The sequence below is a fragment of the Xyrauchen texanus genome, chromosome 39 (genome assembly GCF_025860055.1).
Source record: "Xyrauchen texanus isolate HMW12.3.18 chromosome 39, RBS_HiC_50CHRs, whole genome shotgun sequence".
In the NCBI taxonomy this organism is placed as follows: Eukaryota; Metazoa; Chordata; class Actinopteri; order Cypriniformes; family Catostomidae; genus Xyrauchen; species Xyrauchen texanus.
In genome coordinates this window covers 13,561,421-13,568,015 of record NC_068314.1, presented here as the reverse complement: position 1 = coordinate 13,568,015, position 6,595 = coordinate 13,561,421, and the positions used below count along the sequence as shown (strand labels likewise).

Below are 6,595 nucleotides of genomic sequence, written 5' to 3'. Positions count from 1 at the left end.
ATAGAGATTTAAACACTAGAGTCATAAGGATTACATTTATGCTGCCTTTATGTCCTTTTTGGAGCTTCAAAATGTTGGTACCCATTCATGTGCATTGTGAGGACCTATAAATCGTAAATATTCTTCTAAAAATCCCTGTGTTCAGGAGAAGAAAGAAAGTCTTATACATCTGGGATGGCATGATGGTGAGTAAATGGTGAAAGAATTTTCTTTTTGGGTGAACTATCCCTTTAAAATTCTGTACTCATCAATGTTGTTACTTACTGTAGTCAGGACACTTAATTGACAGAAATTCCAAATGGAAAGGTGGCACAGATACAAACACTCAATATATATATATATATATATATATATATATATATATATATATATATATATATATATATATATATATATATATATATACGTTTTTGTTGAAAGATGGTAAAACTTTTTTTTTGCCTGACACAACAGCTGGAGTAAAAAGGTAGTCTGTGCTGTACAGTTAACAGCTAATTTGGCAGAGATTTCAGTGGCTCTTCCGCATTGCTCCATGTGTTCCAAAGGTGTTCCAAGTGGGAGGAGAAATAGGGTGGTTGTGTCTTAAAACATATGAAGCTGCCTAACTAGACAGCATTTGGGGGTATTTTTAGAAACCTTAATCAACCGTTAATTTTCAATAATTTAGAGAATGTTCAGTCTTTAGTATCATCTTTGGGAATCAAAGGGGCGTGTAGCATTTGAAAATCAATTTTATGTAAGAAAGGACCGTTTCTGGCATCTTTAATATAAAATGTAGACTCGAACGAATTATCCTAAAATCTTTAGAATCTTTATTAACCATAATAAACATGTTAAACACTGGGATTCATTGACGCATTCGAGCTGACGGTGCGATTGCGACATCCAATAATTCTGTCTAGCTAGGGAGCTCACTAGGCTTTGAGCCACGGCCAAAAGGTCTACGTGCCCAGCGCATCCATGCGCTTTATAGAGCTCAAGCACTGACTCCTGCATCTGAAACCAGTCCATATCACCCCAAACCTGTTGAACACAGCTGCTGAAGAGGGATAAAGTCAGCACACGCGGACTGCTGGAAAAACTCTGCAAACCACACAGAGAAGAGCAGAATTTGTGTTGATATCAGCAGGAAACATCATCTTTGGCGTCATTTGAAACCTTCAAGAGACCTCCACAGGTCAGTGCAGTTCAAGACCACCTCTAGTGAGCAGCAGGTGAATCCTCCTTAGCTATACACAACGTTTAGTGGTAACGTATGCTATATTTATGTTGCACTGGCGGTTCAATGTTAAAAACCCATCATTTACTCCAGGTAAGTGTGACACGCAGATTTAACGTTCTTATACGAGCCTTTAAATATCACTCTACATGAATTAGTTGCGTAAAGTTTACGTCTGAGTTCAGCTTATGTGTGATTTTATGTGTGGAATGCGTTAAGCTTGTGCGTTAAATAGACGCGTGTCACAGATTTGAACAATCAGTAACAAGCAAATGTCGTGTTCTGTGGCTGAGATTTACGAGTTATGAGTTATGTCACTTCTATAGGTCAAATCTGTCAGACTATAACTATAACAGATACATATTATTATCGGGTAAATAATAAGATGTTTGGCTGTTACACTGCAGACTTCAAGCAGTTTTTACAGAGCACATGTGTATGCAAATTACAGTACATGCTAATGACTGCTGCTTGTGGAATATGGATTTGGCATTCAGTGATTTCCAATGTTAAACACAACTTTAACTTCAATGTCAGTATTGTCAGCACATAGGAGTTTAACTAATTTTTAAGTGTTCTTAAAAGGCAACTATGAATATTTGGACTTAATTGAGATAATCCATTGCTTTCAGACAAAAAATAAATAAATAAAATAACTGTGTGTGTATGTATATATATATATATATATATATATATATATATATATATATATATATATATATATATATATATATACATACTGTATATATAATCCAACTGTGACAGTGTCATCTTGCAGTTATTAAAGAGAGTTAAACACTTAATCATACTCTCTCACTTGCAATTGACATAGTGGTTGTAATCTGGGATGTAAAACAGGCTTTTTTTTATATTGATTTGATTGTTGAGATTGCACAATATGAATTTCAATTAATTTATAATCTGCCAAGATGTACGTCGTAGCATGTGACTACGTTTTATCACACTTTAAACATAAATAAAAGTTGTCACCTGTTGGCGGATGTAGCCGTTATGTCATGTATGATCATAACAACAATGGTATTAACCATAAAAAAAAGAAATGATCTTTGCCAATGTAAGCATTGTTTAATTAAGGAACTAAAGTCAGATTCTTGTGACAGTCACAAATAGCAGCTAATGCAAAATGTCTGACCTTCGGTTATTTAAGGAAATGATAGAACCTTATGACATTGGTGATGCATTACACAAATTGTGAAATTAATGTGAAGATGTCATGACATATTTAATTCTGCTTTACCAACATTTATTCAAAGGGCAGATTTGTAATTTGTTCAGCTTAGATTTATGATGCCCCGTTCTTTTGTGCTGTGAGTAATCATACAGGTACGAGGAGTGAAAAACAGAAACTAGAAATTGAAATATAATTTGCAATCAGATTGATCAAAGTTATGCTTGTAATTGTGTGTGTTGTTATGATGTATGCGCCTTCATGTTGGAGATGTATGTTGGGACCATACTTTGTGTGCACTTACGTTTGCATATTTACATGTTATACAATGGCCCCAAAATTATGGGCTCTTATGTCGTACTTAAATTGTATGCATGTCATTGCATTTCATCAGATAACAAAATATTAAACCAGGTGCCATCTACAAACATCATTAAAGCTTTTCTTAGAACTATCTTGACTTTTCTGAGCCATTTTGCAATTTAAACAAAATGGTCCCAATTTGATTAGTAGTGGATGTATAAAGTCAGTTATTTTCAAGTTCACACAGCTGTCCTTACATTATGGAAATGTTCCACTATTGTTTTACAACGAGAAATTATCCAGATACTTTTTTTTACATTTTGAACAGTATATAATTTTTTTTATTTACATATTTTTGTGAAATGTTTTTCTTAAAAAGCATGTATGTGCTGTTCCAATTGCTTAGATATTTTATTAAGTGATGCAAAGATTTTCATGCATTTTTAATGTGGCTTAAGTGTCCAAAAGTTTTGAGGCTGACGTTTTAAAACTCATAGAATATATTTAGAGTGTGGATCAAATCTAGCCATTTGGAATGAGGCTGTCTTACCTGTTATATAACTGACATACAACGTGATTGACTTTGCTCTGTTGTCATAAATGTAAGGTAAGGTGAGGAAATAGCAGCAAAACTGTGTTTGTAGTGATCTTAATGGTAAAAATCTTGTCACATTGTGCTGTGAAAGGCTGCTGACAAATTATCACACTTTGCTCAATTAGTTCTGGTGCACTGACAAATAATGATACCAAAAGTGAGTTCTGTAGCTCATGAACAGGACTGAACAAGTGTAATCAAGATTTTTCAATATATAGAATGCTGACTGAGTAACATGTGTTTTTTAGACATGTGTTTGTCTGCATTTTTTTTTTGCATGCATATTTACAGGAGTGGTTACGCCATTTGGTTTCAACACTAGGATGATGGATTGCATCTCTTTTGAAAAGGCCCAGTTGCACATAAGTGTTTTATCTTCACATGTCCATACACCGATTCCATGATTAAATAGAAGCTTTTTGTTCATTAGAGGCCATAGGCCACACCTTATCCACAGACTCCTCCTGAGTTTTGCAATTCAATGGACTGAAACTTCAGTTCCAAGAACTAGTTTTGGCACTATTGCATGTGTGGCGTGTACATCTGTGGGTTGTATACTGCGTGCACATGCGGATGCTTTACCTCAATTGTTTATTTGGGTTGATTTACAGATTTTTGTTTTCAAATCTGGTGCATATAAATTAAATTATTTATATTTAACCTAACATTATAGGAAGGTTCTGGGTTCAAAACAAGTTTAGCTCAGTGGACAGCATTTGTGGCATAATGTTTATTACCACAAAAATATGATTTGACTCGTTCCTCATTTTCTTTAAAAATAGCAAAAATCGAGGTTACAGTGTGGCACTTACAGTGTAAGTGAATGGGGACAATGAAAGGGAATGTGGCCAATTTTTGGAGGGTTTAAACTCAGAAATGTGATGCTTATAATTTTATAAAAGCTCTTGCATTAATTCTTCTGTTAAAACTCATGGATTATTGGAGCTGTAAAGTTGTTTAAAATTTCGTTTTTACAGTCGTTTTAGGGTTTGTTAACAGCACATCATTATGGTAACAAATATGTAAAATTTGCTATACCTTTACACAGAAAAGGTTATTGTAAAGCAGTTCAGTGGAAAGGAGGAGGCAAGAACCGGCTTGACGACATAAATAATATTTTAATGATTAACTTAAACCAAAGACAAACACACACACACACACACACATGACGGACATGTCCGTAAACTATCTCTCTCTCGTCGCACCACCGTCTGCCATCGGCCTTTATCCGTCTCGGAGGCTTAATTAGCCTGATAAGGGACCAGGTGTGTATAATCACAACCCAGCCCCGCCCTCCGCCCTGCCACATTCCTCCCTCGTTCTCTCAGGCTGGGGAGCCCCCGGCCTAATATACACCCCCCCCACCCCTCTTTCCCTGGGGGAGGGCGTGCTTTAAGCCCGGTCTGCCGGCAGGTCATCCCCATCTTCCTGGATGAGGGAGGGGACAAAGGAAGGGAAACAGAAATAATTAAAATGGGGGGTAGTTCCTGTAACAGTGTAGTACCCCCCCAAAATAACACTGTAAAATTTAAACGAGAGGGAAAATGCCAACGCAGAGCGGCAGTGAGAGAGAGAGAGAGAGATGAAAAGAAAAAACCTACTCGCAGGTTCTCCGATACACCGTCGCATGGTCCTCGTTCACTTCTCCACGGATGACAGCCGTTTCTCCCCGGGCGGACCGGAGTCAGACTCAGGAACCCCGGCGGTCAGAACGCACCTCCGCGTTCTCGGTGACTCGTGAGGACACTCCTCCGCCCCTGGCAGCGGCTACCGCTCCAGGCGGTCGGGGAGACACTTCCCTCCTCCCCTTGCGGACGACGGTCATCCTTCGACCCCTCCGCGTTTCTGGGGGATGGCAGGGCTCTCCTCCGGCACCTGGCAGCAGCTCCATCGCTCCAGGCGTTCAGGGAGTCCAGTCCCCACTCAGCGGCCACGGCACTCCCCTGGGTGGACGGCAGTGTCGAGGACGCACCATCGTCTGCCATCGGCCTTTATACCTCTCGGAGGCTTAATTAGCCTGATAAGGGACCGGGTGTGTATAATCACAACCCGGCCCCGCCCTCCGCCCTGCCACAGTTATTAAGTGATTTTATTACACTAAAATCATGTTTACACGCATATACTTTGTCTTGTGGCTATACTTTTGAAACAGTGAGTAACATTAAAAAATTGGCTCCCATTGTCACGGTCCTGTCACCTTGTCAGGTTGGGTTTCTGTCTGGCGGTACCGTGGCATTATCTCCCCCTATCTGTCTCGTGTTTCATTCATATTCTTTGTGTGAGCACACGGGTCAGGTTGTTAGTGACCGCCGTGCACGTGTTACCGCCGTGCACTCTCCAGTGATGTCACGGTCCTGTCACGTTGTCAGGTTGGGTTTTTGTCTGACGAGGACTGTGGCATCATCGTTCTCTGTTTGTTGTGTTCCAAGCTTGTTGATGTTTTCTCCCCCATGTGTTTCGGGTACCGCTGGCATGCGGAATCAGCGTTTCCTTGGGAACCCTTGTTGTTTGATGTTGAGTACTAACCTCACGCTCTCTTCCTAGTTGGTGCTGTCTTGTGTATCTGTTGGTTGCCCGCGTATCGGGTGTGTGGTTGCCTTCCAGTTTTGCTGCGTGTCAGCTAGTCTTCCACTGAGGATACCTCGTCTCTGCCCGCGTGTCGGGAGTTACATTGCCCTACCCTGCCGGCCGTTGTTCTGCACTTCATTAAGCTTCTACGAATCTATTCCTGACTTCCACAATGCACACGCTCATCCTATGTACACACAGCCGGTGCCGGGATCTTTGACATTCCACAACTCAGTGGCTGCTCATATTTGTTGTTAATAAATCCTTTGAAATGTTCCTCTGCTCTTGGGTCTGTTTGTCTCACTATTGCTAATTACACCCATTCACTTCCATTGTAAGTGCATCACTGTAACCCAGAATTTTGCTTCTTTTTTTTTTAAGAAAAGAAGTAACGAGTCAAAATTAATATTTGTGATAATCAACATTATGGAACAAATGCTGCTGATTGAGCTTAACTTGTAAAGGAACATTCCTTTAAGGCGTATTTAACAATGCTTGATTTTTTTTTGGTCCCACTTCATATTAGGTGTCCTTTACTACTATTGTCTAACATTTATATACATACAAAACAATCTATTAATTATGTAACTACAGTACATTTTGTTTTGCAAAATCTTTACAAGATGTACATTTGTTGCTACTGAAGTTGAGGTACAGGTGGGTTTAGGAGCAGGGGCTGGGTCAGAGTTTAGGGTACGGTTTTGGGTAGGGTTGGATATGA

General features: G+C 39.4%; 1 protein-coding gene across 2 annotated transcripts in view; it reads left to right on the top strand.

Annotated features, from left to right (window-relative positions):
- Positions 1 to 951: 951 nt before the first annotated feature.
- The window catches only part of pparg (peroxisome proliferator-activated receptor gamma), a 43,164-nt gene continuing 37,520 nt past the window's right edge, over positions 952 to 6,595 (top strand). Inside the window, exon 1 of one of the 2 annotated variants that reach the window (XM_052111121.1) lies at positions 952 to 1,214. The gene's annotated coding sequence lies outside the window, so the exon portion shown is untranslated. The remainder of the gene's footprint in view (positions 1,215 to 6,595) is intronic. The other variant, XM_052111120.1, reaches the window with a different exon arrangement.